The sequence below is a fragment of the Notamacropus eugenii genome, chromosome 3 (genome assembly GCF_028372415.1).
Source record: "Notamacropus eugenii isolate mMacEug1 chromosome 3, mMacEug1.pri_v2, whole genome shotgun sequence".
Taxonomy (NCBI): Eukaryota; Metazoa; Chordata; class Mammalia; order Diprotodontia; family Macropodidae; genus Notamacropus; species Notamacropus eugenii.
In genome coordinates this window covers 448,321,778-448,341,989 of record NC_092874.1, presented here as the reverse complement: position 1 = coordinate 448,341,989, position 20,212 = coordinate 448,321,778, and the positions used below count along the sequence as shown (strand labels likewise).

Here is a 20,212-nt window from a genome sequence, read left to right as displayed (position 1 = left end):
GGAATCACAAATAAATTCTGTGGAACACTTAAGGAACAATTACTTTCAATACTAGGTAAACTATTAGGAAAAATAGGTAAAGAAAGAATCCTAGCAAATTCTTTTATGACACAAATATGTGCTGAAACATAAACCAACAGGTGGAAAAAAGAAGAAATAAAATTATAGACCAATTTCCATAGTGTATTTTGATGCAAAAAAAATTAAATACTAGCCAGAAGTTTACAGCAATATATTACAGGGATCATACACTATAACAAGCTATGATTTATATCAGGATTACAGGGCTGGTTCAATATTAGGAAAGCTATCAGCATAATAGACCAAATCAATTACAAAACCAATAGAAGTCATATGATTATCTCAATAAATGCAAAAAAAAAAACCTTTTGACAAAATACAACAGCCATTCCTATCAAAAACACTAGCAAGCACGCGAATCAATGGAGCTTTCTTTAGAATCGTAAGTAGTGTCTTTCTGAGACCATCAGAAAGCATTGTGTGTAATGTGGCTATGTTAGCAACCTTTCCAATAAGATCAAGGACGAAGCAAGGATGCCCATTATCACCACTACTATTCAATATAGTAGTAGACTATACTACTACTAGTTACCTATAGCAGTAAGAGAAAGAAAAGGTAATTGAAGGAAATAGAATAGGCAATGAGGAAAAAAAACTCCCACTCTTTACAGATGATATGATGATATACTTAGAGAATCCTAGGGAATCACCTATAAATCCAGTTGAAATAATTTAACAATTTCATAAAAGTTGCAGAATATAGAATAAACCCACATAAATCATCAGCATTTCTATGTTACCAACAAAATCTAACAGCAAGATATAGAAAGAAAATTCCTTTGAAAAATCACTTCAGGCAATATAAAATACTTCAGAGTCTATCTGCCAAGACAAATTTAGGAACTACATGGACCCGATTACAACATGCTTTTCATGCAAATAAAGATAGATCTAAGCAACTAGAAAAATATCAATTGTTCATGGGTAGGCGGAGCTAATAAAATCACAATTTTGCCTACTTTAATTTACTTATTCAGTGCCATACCAATCAAACTACCAAAAAGAATTTTATACAGCTAGAAAAAATAATAATAAAACTAATCTGGAAAAAGAAAAGATCAAAAATATCAAGGGAATCAATGGGAGTAGAGGGAAATGTGAAGGAAGATGACCTAGCCATATGAGATTTCATACTGTATTATAAAGTAGTAATCATCGTAACAATCTGGTAGTGGCTAAGAAATGAGTGGTAAAGCAGTGGAATAGAGATATACAAGATACTGTAGTAAATGACCATGGTATTTTAATGTTTGATCAACTCAAAGACCCAAGCTTCTGGGACAAAAACTTACTATTTTCCAAAAACTGCTGAGAAAACTGGAAAACAGTGTGTCAGAAACTCAGTATAGACTAACATCTTACATCACATACCAAGTTAGAGTCAAAATGAGTACATGATTTAGACATAAAGGGTAACACCACAAACAAATTAGAACAGCAAGAAGTAGTTTACCTTTCAAACCTATAGATAAGTGAAGAATTTATGATTAAGTAAGATAGAGAGCATTACAACCTGTAAAATGGATAATTTTTTATTTATTCAAAAGGTTTTGTTGCACAAACAGAACCAATCAATCCAAGATTAGAAGGCAAGCAAAAAGATGGGAAAACATTTTTTTTACAGTAAGTATGTCTGATAATGGCCTCATTTTTCAAATATACAGAGACATGAATCAAATTTATAAGAATACAAGTTATTCCTCAATTGATAAATGATCAAAGGATATGAATGGGCAACTTTCAGATGAAAAAAATCGGAGCTATCTATAGTCATATGAAAAAATGCTCTAAATCATTATTAATTAGAGAAAAGCAAATTAAAACAGTTCTGAGGTACTACCTTATACCTATCAGATTGGCTAATACGAGAAAAACAGAAAATGATAATGTTAGAGAGGATGTGGGAAAATTGGGACACTGATGGGACATTGATCCAACAATACCACTACTAGATAGAGAGATTTTTTAAAAGGGAAAAAAAAGACCTATTTGCAAAAAAAAATATTTATAGCAGTTTTTTTTTTTTTTTGTGGTGGCAAGGAACTTGAAATTAAGGGGATTTTCATCAATTGGGGAATGGCTGAACAAGTTGTGTTATAAGAATATAATGGAAAACTATAGTGCTATAAGAAATGTTGAACAGTATGGTTCTAGAAAAATCTAGAAATATTTACATTAAATGAACAAAACACAGTAACAGCAGTACCGCACAATGATTGGTGCTATACAACAGTTAAAGATTTAGCTATTCTCAGCAATGCAATGATCCAAGGCAATTTCAAAGGACTCATGAAGAAAAATGTTATCCATCTCTAGAGAAAGAACAGATGGATTCTGAATACAGATCAAAGCATATTATTTTTCACATTCTTTGTCTTTTTTTGGTCTGTGTTTTCTTACACAATGTGACTAATATGGAAATATGTTTTACATGATTGTGCATGTATAACCTATATCACATTACTTACCATCTCAGGGAGGAGGGAGAGGAAAAAGATAAGGAGAGAATTTGGAAATCAAAATTTTAAAAACTGGATGTTAAAAAATGTTTTACATACAATTGAGGAAACAACAAAATATTATTTTAAAAAGATAGTAGGACAGCTTTTTGTTGACCTAATTGCAAGAATAAAACAGTCTGCTGTTTTCCCAAAGAATTTATCCAAGATAAACAAATGTGCTCCCAAGAATTGTCCAAATGGATTCATGGAATCCATTTCTGGGAATTCATGCAGGCATACATTTTACTAGCACAAAACAAATAAACAAAAATACCAAGATAGCATTGCCAAAGATTGTTAATTCTCAGTAAGAAATGGAAGACCTTAGGGGTCACAACTTGTGTTTTCCTCAATACCATCTACTGAAAATAATGGATGCAGAAAAGGAAAAAAAATGTTTTGTCACCTGAATAACTTCTTGTCTCCTCTAATACAATGTGAGCTCCTTGAGAGTAGTAAGGACTATTTCATTTCTGTCTTCCTGCCTATCACCAGCAGGAAGCACAGTGCTTGGAACATATTAATAAGCTCTTTTATGCTTGTTGGATTGAATTGAATGGTTCTATTCTTACCTAACAATTTTGTCTTCTCTCTTGCATCTGCAAACTTCCCATATTCACTCTAACCTGGAAATGGGAGTATGAGCCAAAGTTCTATCTGGAAGCCCATTTCTTTTGGTGATCACATCTACTACCATGTATCATAAATTTCAATTATCATTATCATAACTTTCATATTATCATTTATCCAGTTATCATAACTTTCAAATCTATAACTTCACCTATAAACTCTAATGTTAGAGTTCTATATTTCCAGTTGCTTATTGTACAATTCCATTTATGTGACTCACTGACTCTCAAATTTAACACGTCCAATCTGAACTAATTATCTTCCCCTCTCCCCCACTACCCTTAAACATTCCTCATCCTCTAACTTCTTTGTTTTAATGGTACCACCATACTTCAAGACTCATACCTTGGAGTCATCTTTAATTCATCCCTCTTCCCCAACCACAGCATCCCAACAGCAGCCAACTGCTAATAATTTTACATTTACAATTGTGCTCACAGTTGCATTCTCCTCACCAATATCATTACATCTAATTTAGTTTTCTTTTTCTTTTTTTAAATGATTGTAATTGTTTCCTAACTGGTCTTCAAAGTATCCCTTCCTTGCTTCACTTTTGTCACATCTCTACATTTTAAGATGCTTGTAAGATTACAATGACTTTTGTACTTAAAACTGTTTACCAACGACTATCAGGCCTTATACTCTTCCTCTTTCTTCAAAGTTCTAGTTCTATGTTCCAAAATGATTGTTTTCTGTCTCTTGCTCTTGTCTCCTTTTCTCTGTGCCTTTGCTCCGACTATACTTCGTGTAAAACTGGACTCCCCTTTTTTCTTTCCAGTCTTCATCTGTTGATGCTCTGTCCTTCCAGACAGATACAATCCCAATTCAAGTCCATGAAGCTTATATTGTTTCCCCTTCTCGCTTCTAAGATCAAAGTTATTGCTCTCCCAACAAATTTACCTTACCAACTAGACCTCTAGGTTCCTCTCTAGCTTTCCCCTGCATGAGAATTATCTCTAATTGATCTTTCTCCCCAACTCATTAGTCCATAAGAGCCTTAAGAACAGTATCTGTGTTGTACATATCTTTGTATACACATCATCAAACACAACACTTTCGGTATACTAAACTCTTAAATAAACATAGTTAAAATACATATTATTAATACTATCTAACTTTCAGTAGGGTCAGTTTGAGTGGTTTGGGAGAAACCAGCTAAATGCATTTATGGATTGTTGCATATTGAAAATGCCCTCTGGCTCAGTGCTTGTTTTTATCCTTCTGACATGTTGTTCGATGAGCCACAGTTATACAACATTATCACGAGAATACTGGTTCAAACAGATGACTTCTGTGGCAATGAGCAGCTTAGCGTTCACAGAGGGGCCCAAATGAATTCTAAACCAATTTCCTTCTCCTATTCACTGCAGGGCCCAGGAACTCGTCTATCTGTAGCACAAATTAAAGATATATATCTTGATTTGGAAACTAACCGAATAGGCTGCTTGTCCAGCATCATGCCATAATGTAAATAATACATGTTCTCCATGAATATTTTCTCATTTGAAGACACACAGTGGGCGCAATTAGGATTCCTATTATGAACAGTCGTGACTTGATTATGAAAATTGGTATAAAACTATCAAAAATTTATCTAATCAGAAAAAGAAGATGAATGATGATGATTGATGAGGAGGAGGAGGATAGTAAGCATTAATACAGCACTGTAGGTTTACAAAGGGTTTTATTAATATTACCTTTTTTTCCTCATATCAATCCTGAGAGTTGGATGATATTACGATCATCATTCCTAATATGAGGAAACTGAGACTGGAGAATTAATTAACTGACCCAGGGCCACACAGTTAATAAGGGCCTGAGGATAGATTGGAATTCAATACTTCCTGACTCCAAGCCCAGCACTAGCCACAGCAAAACCTAACTAAACAGTCGAATAGTATAAGTGAGCAGTAACTTGTGCTTAAGTGAGTAATAATAGCCTATGCTTGTATACAAAATGGTGAAAGGCCTCCACCATGTTTGATAATTCATAGACTCAGGATTTAGAGAAAGACTACATAAGAATTACACGAGCTGATAAAATATTATTGAGTCATGATCTTCGTAAGGGATAGGAACAGTCATGCTAATATGATCACAGGTCAACTGAAGAATTAAAAATGTACTTAGTCTCTGGACTCATTTAAAAAATTCAAATTAAAAAAGCTTAAATTGAATGCCATTACCTTTTGTCCACATGCCAACATTATCGTGAAAGCAAATATACTGCTTAATGAGGTCTCTAATTGATTTTTCTTGTTCTGAGGCCAATATATATTATTTTGGCCAAGAGTAAAACTAGCTCATGGGCTAAATAGCTAAAGTAGTCTTTTGTAAGTACTAGCTCTGGTTCCAGGATAAGATAGTATAGAGAAGCTATGAGGACTGATCTCCCACCTCCTCTCCAATTCATGCTTACTTGGTTGTTGTTCAATCATTTCAGTCCTGTGTAATTCTTTGTGACCCTATTTGGAGTTTTCATGGGAAAGATATTGGAGTGATTTGCCATTTCCATCTCCAACTCATTGTACAGATGTGCAAATTGAGGCAAACAGGGTTAAGTGACTTGCCCAGGGGTAACACAGCTAATAAGTATCTGAGATTGGATTTGAATTCAGGTCTTCTTGACTCCAGCTGCTCTAGCCACTGTGCCACCTAACTTCCCTAGTTGTACTCCTAGACATTCTGGAATATAGTAAATGATTAACATATGCTTATGAACTGTTCTGACTAATCCAGAGGAAAATTAGTAGCCCATCAACTAGTTCAGAAAGGTATGAGTCCATAATCCAAACACTGGAAGACAAATCCCTCCCAGAAATATCACTTTCCTCTTCATGTTGCAAGGCTGTTTTAGCTCCTCCTCTATACCACTGATGCAGCTTGTACAAGTTTCTCCCGCACTCCACTCCATCCCTCCAGGAGATATCATGTGGTCCCTGCCAATATTTTTCCAAGCAGTCCTTCTTTGATGTATAAAAACCAATGCTCTCCTTCATCACTGAAGCAGTGTCCTGCATGTTTCTTTTTACTTTTGATTGATGCAATCCAGACAGTTATCTCAGTGTGTAGGGATCTGAGGCTCTAGAAAAGCTGTGCTGAGTAGAGCTACCCATTCAAAGCCAGTGGGAATGTCTCAGACTTCGATGGGGACCTTGAAGGGGAGGGGCAGGGTAGTATATGCTGATTTCCAGGTATTCCTGAGTGCTCTTCAGTAAACATGTCTAACTTTGTAAGTCTTCTCATTCAGTCACTCTTAGGATCTTGTTATTTGAACCCATGCACTGACTGGCCATTTCATGGGCTAATATAGATTCCTGACAAGAATACAATGTGGTTATAATAGGGTTCAAGGTACATGTGTGGTAAAGATGGCAGCTCATAGACATAGAGTCCATGGGCTTTTGAAGAATGAGAAAAGAGGCTATATCAGAAAAAATCAGAAGGGATGATGGCTGATTAAGTAATGTAGAAGGAAAACTTACAAAAACATGTCATTTTTGCTTTTGTTTCTGAAATAACCTACTTCTCATATAACCTGCTGCTCTCCTATGGGACAGCCAGAATAGGTGGGGGGAAAGGAATGAATGTGGGGATGTAATTGGTGATGCTTATGACCAATATGGAGATCACAAAGAAAGGAATCAAGAAAGTCAGAAGTTTACTACCAATCAATAAACATTTATCAAGTGTCTACTCTGCCAAGCACTGTGCTAAGTGCTGGAGACAAAAAATAAAAATAAAGTCACTACCTGAGTTTAGTGGTCTGTCTCTGCCCCAGTGGCTGTGCCAGTCTCTGGAACTGGTTGGTAGCAGTTCACAAACCATAATGGTATGGAGAGAGCTCAGACAGTCTCACCAATCTTGGATCAACAAGACTTGAAGGATTCTGCAATTACTGACAAAGGAGCTACCTTCAAAGGCTTCCTTTCCTCTTCAAAACTTAGTAAGTTAGCTACTTCATCTCCCTTCCCCATCCCATCTTCAACACAGATGTCAGACTGATCATTCTCAGTTCTACAGCAAGTGGCAAGGGGTGAATGAAAGTGTGTTGGATTTGAAGTCAGAGGACTTAGATCCAAAAACTAGTGCTGCAACTTATTACCTATACAATAATAGCAAGAAAAAGAATGTTATACCCTCACAAGGCCCAATTTTTCTCACCAATAAAATGGTGACATCAATGGTGTCAAACCTGAATAAAAACAGAGATCACCAAACCTTACATAACTATCCCTGTGGGTTGTATATTGACTTAGGTTTAAAATGCAGTGTTAACTGTGTTTTATTGTATTTTTATTTATTTTGTTAGATATTTCCCAATAACATTTTCATCTGGTTCAGGCCACACTTGGGAGTCTTATGGGGCACATGAGGCCATATATTTGATACCTCTAATCTGACCCAAGCCTGTAAAGTCTCTTCCAGCTCTGAGTCTATGAACCTAAGAACAGTATCTTTATCCTCCTGATTCTAGAATAAAATACATAATTCTCAGTCTGTATTGAAAGTCCTTCAAAATATGGCTTCCACCTACTTAACTTCTGTCATATTTTCCCCCTCCATATTCACTATTTAGTGAATTTAGTTTTATAATTATTCTTTACTCCTGTCAGGCAACTAGATGGTACAGCAGATAGAGCAATGGGCCCAGGGTTGTGATAGATTGGAGTTAAATCAAGCCTCAAGACAGTTAACTAGCTGTGAAAATCATTCAATCCCTGCCTGCCTTCAACTATATAATGGAGATAATAACAGCACCTATTTTGTAGGAAGTATGGCTGCTATAAGCATCAAGTGAGATAATAACTGTAAAGTGCTGACACATAGTAGGTACATAACAAGTTCTTATTCCCTCCCCATTTCCAGGCAATCATGCCAGGCATTCGACATATCTGTAATATTCTCATTCCTCACACTTTTACAGAATTTCAAGGACTGAGTTTGCCATAAAAGATATTGGATGGTAGAGGCTTCTGTAAGAATATAACTTGCATACAGACATTCCATAGAGCTGAATTTTCAAACATTCAGAAAATATATCAGATTTAGTAACTACCAGTAATCACAGCAGTTTTCTGCCAACTTTACATTTACTGAACCCATCTGAATGAGTAACAGACCTGAGAATAGATCACTAGAATTGCTCTGGTTGATTTTAATTGCCTGAAATGTGTCATTACCATCTTCTGAAATTTTTCAAGCAATTTAAAAAGTGACTTTTTTTCTATCTTAGAATGGAAAGTAGCTTCTTAAGTATCCTGCTGTGCAAACAAGTACCCTGGTCAGGTCTACAGTCTCCTGGTATGGGAAGTTATCACAGTTAAAAAAAGAAAAAAAAAAAAACATTTGGTATCTTGTTACTTTCCAGATCCCTAACTGAAAATAAACTTCCACAAACTATTCAATCAATCATTTATTGTTTATTACATGGTAAGGCACTGTCCTATGTGCTGGAAATACAAATAGGAAAGTGAGCCAGTTTCCACTTAGAAGGTTTCAGCGGCAAGGAGACAGATGGAAAGATGTCATGGTCCTTAAGGTGCAGTGGCAAAAACACGTTAGTGCCTCTTTTTAAAGTTATTTCCAACTAGTAAAATTATATCAGCTTCTGATGTTAAACCATTTAACAGTGTCATGGACTTTGCTGACAAGAATTCAGCCTTTTCTGGGCCCTCAGTACCTGTGCCTATAGCACTTAAGGCTACATTTCCATGGTGTTTATTTCCCAGGATGATGGTTGAGGGAAATGGGTCAAAAGGATTCCTATTCCCAAGACTCTTAGATTCAGGATCCTCAGTCATGTCCATCAGCATCTGAGAGGAGATGGTGGTCAAGGTGGCGTCAATAGTTTGACTTGCCGACTTGCCTGGCTCATGATGACTCCTGTCTTTCCCTCAGGGTGCCTTGCAGCTTCAGTTAGGTTTGCTTGCTTGCCCTACATGAGACAGATGACCACAGACAATTTGCCAAATTTCAGATATCTATTTATAAATATTTTTTCCTGACATAACAATTTTTCAAAGAACACAGCGAATTGCTAAGGTCCGATAATCATCCATCAGGTATTTAAGTTACTGCTATGTGCCAAACACTGAGGTCAGCAGGCACCTGGGGATAGAGAGACAGAAACACAACATCTCCTGACTTCAAAGAGTTTACAATATCTATGGATAAGTTATAGATGTAAAAGAGAGCAACTATATTGTCTTGAATTTCTGAAAGCCTTTGTAAGCTTTTTAGGGAACTTTTACATATATTATCACACATGATTCCCAAAGAGATGCTTTTATTACCCATTCAGGATCCTTTCATTGAAATCCTGTCTCTCCTCATGATTCATACCCAATGAAACCACAAAGTCTCCCTATCAGATTCCAAGTGTCTGATCCCTATGGAACAGAACTGTACTTACTCTTATGTTCTCCCAATTTTACTCTGCTTTTTAAGGTTTTCACTCTAATGGCTTTTACTTCCTTTCTGGCTGCTGTTCTGCCTGGACTTCTTTGAACTGAACACTCTCAAACCATTCCTGTCCTATTTTTGTCCTTTTGTCTTGAAAGGGCCACCCAAGGGCATAATCAATATTTTACCCAGTCAATGTACAAGCTTCCCTACTAATTCAATCCAGGAGGAACTTGTTCACACTTTGTAAAGAGATCGCCAGGCATGATCACATCCTTCCAGTTGGTTTAATCCCTCATTCTGTCCCCTTTGCTTTCTTTCATTACAATCTGGGCATTTGGGTTTAGGGGGTTGGTAGAAGACCCACCACCCTACCCAAATTAATATCAGAAGAATTCATCACAATAATTATCCTTTTCAAAAATAGAGGACTGGATCAGCAAGTAGTTGGTTTATCCTTCTTGAAGGATATAAAGCAGAGGCTAGATGAAATGTTGTAATGAGGATTCTATGTGGAGTATTGGTTAGAGTAGATGGTCTTTCATTGTTTTGTTTTATTTGTTAAAAGGAAAAGAGGACAAAGAAGGATTTAAAAACTCAGTTTAGAGGGAAGACTCTCTTTTACAGTCAAGCATAAAAGGGTGAATCCCCGGTAACCATCAGCTTCACAATGGCAACAGTCCACATTCCAAATCAATTTACAATCCTCAGAACATAACAGCCCTATCCTTTGTTGGGAGAGATGATCAAAGTCAGAAACAAAGCCTTATTTCCTTTCATGCTTATCTCATTGAACTGAGAACTCTTCTAATCAACTTACTACAGGGGAAACACCAAAAGTCTTAAGGATGGATACATCCTATGCTGCCATAGCAGAATTAAATGCATTAGAACTAGGAGTATAATATACAGGGCAATGATTTTGAAATCTTAAGACCTGGGTTTTGAGTTCATCTCCCCTACTCACTATCTGTACTATCTTGGGCAAATCATTTAAATTCTTTGTGCCTCAGTTTCTACATTTGTAAGATGAATGACTTGGTCAAACTGATTTATTTAGTCCTTTTGAATTCAAATCCTCCAGTGCATGAACACAGGCTTTCAAATGACCACCATTTTAATATAAAATTGTTCCAAAGATAATTCCAACTGACTGAGAGATAGTTGTTAAATTTTCAGTATGATCATTTATTTATACCTCAGAAACCCATAAAAACTACAAATCAGAGCTTGATTCATTTCTTTGCTGCCTAGACAAAAAAAAAATGACAAAGAAAATTATAAAAATAAAGGTAAAATATTTAAAAAATGCCCATGTGCCCCCCCCACCACCTTTTTGGAGAGGAAGCTGTTACACTTCCCCAGAACACCAAGTCCATACACTAATTAAGAGCTACCAATGTTCACTAGCTGTGTCTTATTTAAATATTATACCTCCAGTGCCAATAGCCATCCATTCAATCAAAGTCTCTATTTAATTATAGACCTGGCATTTTGTTTCTTTTGATGGTGTAATCATTGCTAAGATTCTTTCAGAGACAACAGTATATAATATTTCTCACTGGCAATGACTACATAGATCAAATGATAACCCAAGGTGAATTTAGTCTGAACTATTATGACTGCTAATGGAATAATATGGCATCACAATAAATATCTATAATCTATTATTTAGTTTCTCAATATGTCTTGAGTAAAAAATGCACATTCCCACTGAATAATTTTATCTGAGTTTATGAAACAGGTATCTGTTCCTCTCCTTGCAAGATTACTCCCTATATAATAAAGACTCTACAAATATTTACATGCAGAGTAGCGAGTCTGCTTGGAATGCTATAAAGTACTGTCAGCATTTCCATTACAAACCTTTATTTCTTGTTTATAACTTACCCATAAAAGAAGGAGAAATCACCATGGACTAGAACTTGGCATATACAAAGTTCTAGCTAAGAAGTCAATTTCTTTTGGAGCAAATTTTCAAGACAATTTTTTCTTCTATTATTGTAGTTATAGGAGAGAGAAATAATAATCCTGAAAAACATATCACTCCCTGGATTCAAAATCTATTCAACCTGTCAAACAACTGTTCTATCTTGGATTTGGGAGGTGGTGATTTGGGTGAGGCAAAGGGGAAACACTTTGATTTTTGTTAACTCAAATATCTTTAACAAGAAGCAAACTCAAGCAACATATGAATTCTGGACCTAGACCTAAACTAAGGCTCAAAACAGTACCACGTAGACACTGGAAACGAGGTACTAAGTAGAAAGTGGAAGAAGAGGTTCTTAATAACACCCATCTCTGAGATGTATGCCAGAATTGACCCAAAACAGCATTAGAGAGCTCGAAATTAGACCACTGCTGATACCTAAACCAAAGATTCAAAGCCCGAGTACTTGCAGGAGCAATCTATCATATTACATCCAATAAGCCTTTCAACTTCATACAATTTAAAATGATGTTAACAACAGTGCCCCCAAGCAAGGCAGCCCAGTGCTTTGCACCGAGGTGCTGCTTAATAACCGATTGTTGAATCAAATTGAACATGGTAAATGGCTTTTAGAAAACACAGAACATTGAATCCATCATTGGAGTCTCCAGTCCGGGGGATGGCATAATAGAAGTGTAGGGATGTGGGAGTTTGGAAAGAAGCCATTCTAGCTCCAGTGTTTCAAAACAAAAGATAAAGAGATAATGAGAACTTCCAAGTATGAACCATTTAAGTAGAAAAGGCAGAATGCAGGAAAGGCGGAACTATGGAAAGTGACAAAGTCTATTTGAGATATTACAATTCAGAGCAGGCTTAGCAGAAAGTGGATGGCAGAGTCAGATATTTGAGAAAACACAGTTAGTAATTTGCTAACTTGTAACGACCAGGAGTATGTAGAATATAGATCTGACAGAAAACAAATGCAAATCATCATTCTGGACCTCCTCTCTATTTTTTTTTCCTCCACTGAGTTTTGCTACCATCAACTATAATTTTAAAAAGAGGAGTTTCATAATTGCCATTGTTTTGCTTAGGTCAGGAAGAAGTTAAGCTTTTCCTGAAGAAATATATTTCAAACATGGTAGGGAGCAGTGGGAGCAATGTTTTCCTCACAGTCTCATTAAGGTCTTCCAGATGTGAGAATTATGGTCAAATCTGACCCATTTCTACACCCCTCCCCTACCAATGTCTGTCTTACAGTTGGCAGATCAGTCAAGCATTGTGTCTCAGTGTAGAGACAAGAAGTAGGTTGTGATTCCCCTGGTACATGAAAGTTCCATTGAAGAAAGTCTCATCAATTTAGGTAGGCACATTCTCTACAAAGTATGGTCTTACAGAGCTGTCTACAGCCCTGAATGGTTAAATGATCTCCTCCTGGCCACAGCGCCCATAGTCCTCTTGTAAAGCAGGCACTTATTTAAGTGATATACCTTACAGTCTGATTGAAGATCAAAGATTTACCCCTTACAGGTAACTTAGTGATCATTAGCTACAGCCTGTTCATCTTACAGATGGTGAAACTGAGGCTTGTCCAGGGTCATGCAACTACTTAATTATGTATCTAAAGTGGGATTTGAACCCAGCCTTTACTGTTTCCAAGCTTGGTGTCCTAAACCACTGCACCATATTGTCTCTCTGAAGCAATACGAGCGCATATTAATTGACCATGTTCCTAAGATGTAGCTATTGCCACTTTGGAGGCATAAACCACCTGTCGCCAAAGAGGCAACCATTAGGAGACCTTAGTCAATAACTGAGACAATGGTTTTGTCTTTGTTACGTGTAAGGCTAACAGACAGCGCTTAAGTAGACGTTTATACATATTTTAATAGAACGATCATGCGAATATCCACAATTAACGTTCGTCAAATGAATGATCAAAAGAACAGCGGAGCACAACTTTCTACGCAGTCCCATTACCCGCAAAGAGAAAGGGGCAGCAAGAAATGAATAATATGCCAAGCTACTCTAACCCAAGTCAGGTATTGTTAGTAAACACGGCAAAAGTAACAAATTAATCTGCGCTATTGAGACATAATAGCTCTTTCAAAGACAATTACTCCCTCTCCTAATCTCTCAAGTGCCACCCATGACTCACTGGTTCTGATTAATTCGCGTTTAATCTTTTTCCAGATCCGTTTCTTCTTAATACAATGAGATATGATCTCTGTGGGGGTATATGCATCCCCAGGATGCAGAAGTCTGTCTCCTCCTAAATTATTCCTGTTTAGACACTTGCCCTCCCCACCCCCCACCCCCCATTATTTCCAGCATTCGCAATCTGTGCTGGGGTTTGTGACCTCCCTCCTGTACATCCAAGCTAAATTTCCGCAGCTCCCCATTGCTTTACTTCCCCCCAGCTTCTGTGAATGTCAACAGTCTGGCTGGCTCTTGCTTTAGAAGCCCCTGCTATGCGCTCTAATTCCTCCCCTTGGCTCAGGACTGCACGTCGGCTGTCCTCTCCGTAGCAGGCAGTGTTTGTTATTAAATAATTCTCTAGGCGCTTCTACTTGTTGGAAATCAATGAGCAAATACAATAGCAGGCGAGTGGAGAGGGGATTGGGAGCTCGGTCTGCGGAGTGGCATCCTCGGAGAGCATGGGAACAGTTCTCCTAGCAGCTTGAAAAGGGGCACCCTGCTGGTGATTTCCCTGGAATCGGGCTGCTGCTTCATATTTCTTCCTTGCCTTTTCTGGTACTTAGAAGAAGGGGAAAAGCGGCCTCAGGCGAGCGGAAGAACTCGGGCGATCACTGCAAAGCGCTGCCCAGCAACCCCAAAAGCCTCACAGAACAGGCAGGGGGCTTCGAGTGGAAAACCCTAGCTCGTTCTGGCGCGGTCTGCCCAGCCCAATCTTCTCAGACTGGCGGGCTCTGAACCCCACATCAGGTCAAGGAGCTGAGTGAGGCGCAGAGGCTGCATTCCAGGGACCCTCTTTTCTTACGCCACTGACAACCTAGCCCGTGCCTTTCTCTGCACCCCATTCCCCCAAGAGGCATGAATTCTAAGTTTGTTCTTAAACTTTCCCGGTCTAGATCCGCTCTTCAAAGGAGAACTCTAAGGAGTTCAGGTTGGGGAGGACCGTACGTAGATTCGGGTTTTCTCCGTTCTGCAGCGGCAGGAGAGGATCTAGCCGCAGGAGGTCATTCGGTTCCAGGACACTTCCCCATAGCCCTAATTTCCTCCCTCCTGAGTGGGAAAAATTTCTCCACAAGTCCATACGCGCCTCTAGTCTGCACAGTTTTTCTCACCACCTACACCTCTCCACCAGCCTAGGGCATATCTCTCATCACCCAAAACTTTGAGTCTGGGAAGATGGCATCTCCTTTCCCAAAGTTTGCCCGTGCCTTTGCTTCTCTGAGAACCTTGAGCCCCCATCCCCACCCCACCCCCAAACCTCAGCTCTCCCGGGGCGTCTGGCACCAAGAAGTACAGACAGATCTACCTTCTCCTTGCGGGTAATGGGCAGTCACCAGCGCGGCAGAGGCAGCAGCACCAGCACCAGCAGCCTGCGGCCGAGGCCAAGCGGCGTCCAGCGGGCGTGCCTCCCTTCTCGCTTCGGCCCTCGGTTGCCTTCTCTCCCCTCCCCTCCGCTCCTCTCCGCTCCCCGCCCGGCCCTGCCCTGCCCAGCCCAGCTGGCTGTCTGCGCTGCCAGCCCGCCGGAGCGCTTTTCCGTTCGTTCCCGAGACGATCCTGCGGCTCCGCAGCAGAGCGCAGTCCGTTCTCCGCGCTGCTGGAGCCTGCCGGCACAGAGCTCGCTCCCAGTCACTCCGTCTCCTGAAGCTGAGAGGGGAGGGTGCGGAGGGGAGGAACGGGGCGGGGAAACAGGCGCAGGAGAGGAGGATGGAGAAGCAGAGGGGAGGGGGCCCTAAAAGGAGGAAGCGCTGCTGCTTCTTCCAAAGGAGTCTCACTCACGGTGCTCCCACCACCCCCGACTCCCCGGGGGCCGCCCAGCTGGTGGCCTGGGAGCGGCGAAGGTTTGGGGAAATGCCAGGGATGGAGATCGCAAGGTACGCTTCCTCGTTCCCCCCGGGGACCCGCTAGTGCAGATGGACTGTGGCCTCCCCTGCAGAAATAAGGCGGTACCCAGAGATGGGGATGGGCAGCTAGCCTTCCTGACCTGGACAAGCGCCCCGGGCCAGCAAGGGGTTAAAAACCCTGTCCCCCGCTCCCAAATAATAGTAATAACTTGGCCTGTGGGTAAGGTGAACAGAACAGCACTTCTCATCTCCACCTCCACTCCAACCCTTTCACCCCTCCTTCCTTATAATCCAGGGATACACTCAGGTGAGAGTGAGAAAGGGGGCAGTCAAGAGTCAACTGTCTGGGAGGGGATTTCTGGGACCCGGCACCTTATCCCAGGGAAATAAACACCCTTTACCTCAGCCCCCAAGTTCCTCTGCTGCAGTTCAGAACGAAAGAGACAGACAGAGAGACGGAGAGAAACAGAGAAGGGAAGGAGAGCACTATAAAAGATTTTTGTTCTGATCAGTGGACTCTGGGATGGTCTGGGTCACTTTCCAACACTAGCAACTTTCACAATGATAACCAAACTCGAGCTTTATCGCCAAGTGATTTCCCTTTAGGAGTAATTGTGGTATGATAAGAGGCTGGGGATTATTTATGGTTTTAAAAAAAGTGAGCATAGGATGGGGCAGAATGAAACCCACAGCTATAAATAAAAATAATGTGCCTCATCCCATCAGGATTAAATTGCAATACATTTAGACTCCTTGAATTCTCTGTGCGTAGCAAAAATGGGACAGGTAAGAAAAGCTTGTTTATGTTCATTTCAGTTTTGAGGGCTACTATAAATTACTTTTTGACCTGCAATTTAGGCACCGTTTGGCCAACCCAGGGGTGTGACCAAGACTTGGGTGTTCTTAAAGTTTCCTAACCAACTGCAACCCAAATTCTCCATATGCTAATCTCTAAGTAATTTCTGTTACAAAGATGCCTACATTTAATTCATTTCAACAATCACATATTAAGTTCCTAATATGTGCAGGGCACACTTATAAAGCTTGGAAGATTAAAGAAAAGTATTTAAAAGTTTTTATTCTTAAGGTGCTTACTTTCTCCTGTGGCATATAGCACATACACATGTAAATAAACACCCAATATATAAAGAAAAAAATCAATAGCAGAGACCTCTAATGAGAAGGGATGATAGGGTCACTTTTCCCTTTTCCTAGGATCATAGATTTAGCATTTATCTAGCCTGATTTTCTATTTTAGAGATGAAGAAAACCAGGATGAAAGGTGAAATGACTCATCCTAGATCATACAGGAAGTAAGAGAGTCTACATTAGAACCCAGGTCTTCCTACTCCAATTTTAAACATTTTCAAGTCTGACACATTTCCTAATGGAGCTTCCTGACAAATACAGAATGTACTCTTCAACAGAGAAGTTAAAGAAAGAGATTTTTTAGAAAGGTGGGGGAGCCAGTCTCTGGAACGCTATGAGAGGAGAAAGAAGGTAAAGATTCAGCCTTAAATGAGACAGAGGGATCTAAACCCTGTGGTCAGGATTGGAGGAGGTGGGGGTGAGGAGTGGGGAGAGACCATTTCTAGGCAGGGTTTGCTTTGCACTTTCTGATAAAAGCTGATTAGTGCTGGAAGGGATGTAATAAAAAAATTTGAATCATGTATCTGTGGCAGAAAGAGAGCTTTCTGGAATTTACAGGAGTAATAATGAACTTGCACCAGGGGCCAACCTGCCACAGTTGGAACAGGTCCAATACAGAAATACAGCCTTATGGACTGGGGTTCCCTTTCTCCAATCTTTGCTCAAAATGTAAAATTCAATATGAGTCAACTGAAAACCTGATATTTACTGAAAGTTGACACACAAGAGCAGGTTTAAATAAAATTTCCATTCAATTTCTGGGCCGCAAGCCCAGGAAATTAAAAAAAAAAAAAATAAAGGCACATGTGGGTCTTCTCAGTGTGAATGCCGGATGGAGTTTTATGGAATTTGGCCCCACTGATTGTCCTATTATAAGGCATTTTACAGTCAAGATTCAGTAGCCATTTAGATGGCAAATCCTTATTTTTAGGGTGTGATAACTAACAATAACAACTTCCTCTTTTTATCTCACCTTTGGGCCCAAAGCACTAGAAGGACTAACATCATGTACCTGTTATTAAGACAACCCATCTGTGTTGGAATAGAGGGTCCATTCCCAACTACTGATGGCACAATGTAGTTCATTTATTTGACATGCAGTTAGTGTTCATTGTTTAGTCATTCTGCAGTCATGTCTGACTTTTCATGACAAAGATATTGGAGAAATATCCTTCTCCAACTCACTTTACATCTGAGGAAACTGAGGTAAATGGTTAAGTGACTTGCCCAGGGTCACACAGCTAGTAAGTGTCTGAGGCTGGATTTGAACTAAGGAAGATGAGTCTCTCTGACTACAGGTTGGGCACTCTAGCCACTGTACCACCTAGCTTCCTTGAATATAGACATGCAGTTAAGTATCCCACAAATTTCAGGGCTAGAATGGACCAGTGTTCATCTAATTCAAGGTAACATGGAAAAGGAGGCCCCATTATAATATATCTGGCCAGTTTCTCCTGCTGGATGATTTCAAAAAAGGAAAAGAAAAAAAATCTCAAAGCATAGAGCACAATTTTAGGCAAAAGCTCATGTTGGAACAGAGCCAGACTCCTAAGTTAAATAATCTATTTCTGTGTAAGAGCCCATGAAATCTTCTTCTTTTTTTTCCTTTTTTTAATTTCCTCAGAGCTAGGTTTGGCATCTTTAGATAGCACAAGCTCTGCCAGTAATAACAACCCCCACAAATGGTTTGAAAAAATTGGTTCCATTGTCTACCCAGAGGTGGCAATGTAATGTAATATATGTGTGCTAGCCTCAGGGTCATAGTCACTTGGTCCAGATACTGCCTCTAGCATATGAAAACCTCTCTGAGCCTCAGTTTCCTCATTTGTAAACTGGAGATAATATTACCTGTATCATTGGGTTACTGTGGGACTTTGAAAACATATGATTGTATATGAAAAACACTAGATGGTGTAAGTCTTTTTTTCAAGGGGGAGTGGGCAATCGAATCCTGGAGGTTTCACTAGCAGAAGAACCTTCCTCTTCCATTGTAAATGGATTCTATACTTTGTTCTGCTACAGAGCCCTGTCTGAAGGCGTGGAGATTTGAAGTGATTTGGCTGGGCCTCTGAGTTGGAGGAAGACTTGATGATTTTCTATCTGGACACTGTCAAAATGCAAAGAGTTGTTGTCCTAAGCTCCTATTTGATTCTAACTTAAAAAAATAAAAATAATCAAGTGAAGAATTGAGCTCAAGGTTACTGAAGTACAAAACTTTAGCCTTGGTTACCTGGATTTGGGGAGGACCTAGGTGGCACAGTGGATAGGGTAGCAGACCAGGAGTCAGGAAGATGTGTATTCCTGAGTTCAAATCTGGTCTCAGACACTCACTAGCTGTGAAACCCCGAACAAGTAACTTACTCCTGTTTGCCTCAGTTTCCTCATCTGTAAAATGAGCTGGAGAAGGAAATGGCAAACTGCCAGGCCTAGAGGCCTGTGGGCTACCCGAGTCTTCTTACCTCACCTCCCGAGGTCTTCGGTTGGCCAAACCGGATGCTCTTATGAGAGAAAGGACGTTCCAGAGTCGAACAAGGGTTGAGCTTTTTTTCAGGGTCTAGTTACAAGTGCAGGGGAATTCTTCCTTAGGAGGGAGAGAAGAATCTCCCAAGGAGGCAAAGATCTTACAATAAGAGATTGGAAGTAGAAGTACAAGCGGGGAGAGAGGGGGAGGGGAGAGAAGGAGAAGAGGAAAAGCGGAGCCTTGTGTCCTCTTTGGCTCCTCACGTGCTAAGAGAGCTTTCAGGCTTCCCTGATCCTACTTAACTCTCCAGCAGCATAGTTTGCATCTAAATACCGTGCTGTTAGGTAACTAGGTGTGCTCCAATCCGGGACAATCTCGAGGGCGGGGAGATCTCTCTCCCATCACGTTTCTCACGGGAAGAGGCGGAAATACACGAGATAGCTCGGTTCACCTCGATTCCCAGCCGTTTCCTGGGGGGGTCTCGTGAGAGCTCTAAGATTTAGAAGTTCCCACCTTTACCCGCCCGAGACTGTCCACACGGAATTGAGCTTCCAACCCCAACAGCAAACCACTTCAGGATCTCTGCCAAGAAAACCTCAAAAAGGGTCACAAAAAACTTGGATATGAATGAAGAATGACTAAACATATGTTAAACAAGGTGTTAAAACAAAATTAATATTAAGAAAAAATACTTTGCTACTATGTTTATAACCAACTATCAATTTGGGATGCAGGCTTTTCTCCTTTATTTCCTTTTTTAGGGCAAAGTCTCTGTAAAAAGTCAGGGACAGAAAGAGATGCATGATTGTTGAGGTTATGCAAGTTCTTAAGGAACATGCACTTCAATCTTGGGTAGGACCCCACCTAACTAGGGGACCTAACTTCTGTTTAGAGTGAAAACAGAGTTCAGTCTGGGCTGAATTTTACTCCTGGGAAATGATCCCTTGTCCTTGTACCCATCCATTACAGATTAGGGTGACCTAGTTCATGAAGAACCAACCAGAGTAGTCTAGATGGA

General features: G+C 39.8%; 1 protein-coding gene across 3 annotated transcripts in view; it reads right to left on the bottom strand.

Moving 5' to 3' along the window:
* CNTN3 (contactin 3) overlaps nucleotides 1–15,392 on the bottom strand; it is a 429,998-nt gene extending 414,606 nt beyond the window's left edge. For all 3 annotated transcript variants that reach the window (XM_072598650.1, XM_072598651.1, XM_072598652.1), the window contains exon 1: nucleotides 15,050–15,392. The gene's annotated coding sequence lies outside the window, so the exon portion shown is untranslated. The remainder of the gene's footprint in view (nucleotides 1–15,049) is intronic.
* Nucleotides 15,393–20,212: the final 4,820 nt, after the last annotated feature.